The following is a 2,870-nucleotide window of genomic DNA, read 5'->3' on the forward strand; positions in this document are numbered from 1 at the left end:
TTCTTATGGAAGTGAACAAATGTAAGCCCATACTTATCTCTCCCAGCATCGTACCACTCACACCGAAATAAGACAACCTTAAAACGCCCAAAATAGTCTAACTCTACTATCTCAAACAACCTGCCATAATAAGCTACATTGTCTTGGATTGGACTTTGATCTTTAGCACTTGCAAAGCTTGAAGTTAAAGCAGTTAATGTGACACCACTATTTTGTGTTTTTCTCCTTGCCTCACGTTCCACCGTGTGAAACCTGTATCCATTAATTACATATCCAGAAAATCTTCTTGCAACAGAGCTTGGACCTCGAGATAATTCTTTTAGCCAGAAAGGCACATTTGGATCCCTCGCACGAGTTTCAAACCACTGCGCGAACGTTTTGTTGTGAACTTTTGCTTTTCTCCATTTTGTTCCCCGCTGATTGTTAACCTCTTCCTCATGCTCTCTATAATTAATAATAGTTAGGTTTGATCTAAAAAATATGGGTGAACTTGATCGGAATAAAAAAAAGTTTAATTAAGTTACCTAACATAATCTGCCACTTCTTCACAATTATGTAATACATACACATGGGCTTGAGCAATTGATCTGTCATCTAGATTAATTGGTTCTCCATTTCCCACGCCTAATGAATGACCTTTGTTAGAAAACAACTTTGATGGCACAACTTCGTCTTCGTTAGGATCATCATCATTCCGAGGCCGTTTATTAAGTCTTGTTTGCACACCTCCATGCAAGTATCTTGAGCAGAAAGTTAAGCACTCCTCAGCCAGATATGCCTCTGCAATAGAACCTTCGGGCCGACTTCTGTTGCGAACATATGACTTTAATGTACAGATGTACCTTTCCGGAGGATACATCCAACGAAACTGCACCGGACCTCCCAATCTCACCTCATTTGCTAAATGAATGGGAAGATGAACCATTATGTCAAAAAAACTAGGGGAAAAGATCCTCTCAAGCTGGCATAATGTTTCCACAATCTCTAACTCCAGTAAATCTATCTCTTCCAGTGTGATGAACTTTTTGCACAAGCGACGAAAAAAGGAACTTAGTCGAATCAACGGAATGGCCACATGATTAGGAAGGATGCTTTTAATTGGTATTGGTAGTAAATAGTGAAGCATAAAGTGAGCATCGTGGGTCTTATACCCAGAAACTTTTCTTTCTCCTAGATGTACACAGCGTGATATATTCGAAGCACTGCCATCAGGTAGCTTTGTTGTCTTCAAAACACCACAAAAAACTGACTTCTCTACAGCAGTCATAGAAAAGCATGCCGTTGCCAACTTTGTTCTCTTGCCATTATTCACCTCCTTTGGTTGAAGATTTTTCCAGATACCCATTTCTTTTAAGTCATATCGAGCATTCAAATGGTCTTTTGTCTTGCCTGGGATATCTAAGAGAGTTCCAATTATACTGTCAAGTATATTCTTCTCTATGTGCATGACATCTAAGTTGTGACGCAGTGGGTTCTTGTGCCAGTAAGGCAATTCAAAGAAAATTGATCTTTTTTTTCCAATTCCTGGGAAACTATTTGATGTACTTTGCTTCTTTCCAAAGACATTCTCAGCATTTAGTAGCATCTCAAAAATTTCGGGTCCTTCTATAACAGGTGGAGGGGGTCTTAATTCCTGCTTCCCATTAAAAGACCTTGTATTGGTTCTCCATGGATGATCCATGGGTAAAAAGACACGATGGTCCATATAAACTGTCTTCCGACTGTGTTTTAATTGTAAGCTACTGGTATTTTTGTTGCAACAAGGGCAAGCCAACTTTCCCTTTGTACTCCACCCAGACAACATAGCATAAGCAGAAAAATCGTTGATTGTCCACAAAAGAGCTGCCCGCATGTGAAAGGTCTCATTCTTTGACGCATCATAGGTTTCGACCCCTTTTTCCCACAACAACTTCAAGTCTTCAATCAATGGTTGTAGATACACATCAATGTCTTTACCAGGTGATTGTGGCCCAGGAATAAGCAAAGAAAGCATACAATATTCGGGTTTCATGCGCATCTACGGAGGCAAGTTGTATATCATCAGCATCACGGGCCACGTGCTCCATGAAATGTTCATGCTACGAAATGGGTTGAACCCATCACTTGACAAGCCTAGTCTAATGTTGCGAGATTCTTTTGCAAATTCTTCATCCATTTCATCAAGGTTCTTCCATGCCAAGCCATCAGCAGGATGCTTTAACGTCCCATCTTTTATGCGCTCCTCATCATGCCACCTCAGACTAGCTGCCGTCTTTAAGCACATAAATAATCTCTGAAGTCTTGGAATTAGAGGAAAGTATCTCAGAGTCTTTGCAGGAATCAGACGACCTTTCTTGTCAGGTTGGTTCTCGCTATTATCACTGGAATTTTCAGTATATCGAGAAGTTCCACACACACTACAGTGTTTTTCATCCTTTAGTTCTTTTCTATACAGGAGGCAATCATTAGGACAAGCATCAATTTTTTATAATCTAGACCTAAATCTCTTATCATAGACTTTGTCTTATGGAAAGATGAAGGTATGTTAATGTCAGGCATTGCCTCTTTCAATAGCTCAAGAAGTGAAGTGAAGGAGGCATTGCTCCAACCGTGTAAACACTTTAACAAGTACAGACGGATGGTAAAAGATAATGTAGAAAATTTCTTGCAACCCGGGTATAACTCTTGACTTGCCCCATCTATTAAATTGTAAAACTTTTTAGCCTCTTCATTTTGACCTACAGTAACACCCTCAGCATGAGATACATCTCCAAATGCATCATTAAGCAGTCCTTCGATGTCATCACGTGCACCTTCTTCATCATCCGTGTCATCGTCAACCGCCATCGGGATTGCCCATTCGCCATGATTAATCCATGTTCTATATCCCT

The sequence above is a fragment of the Arachis hypogaea genome, chromosome 16 (genome assembly GCF_003086295.3).
Source record: "Arachis hypogaea cultivar Tifrunner chromosome 16, arahy.Tifrunner.gnm2.J5K5, whole genome shotgun sequence".
Taxonomy (NCBI): domain Eukaryota; kingdom Viridiplantae; phylum Streptophyta; class Magnoliopsida; order Fabales; family Fabaceae; genus Arachis; species Arachis hypogaea.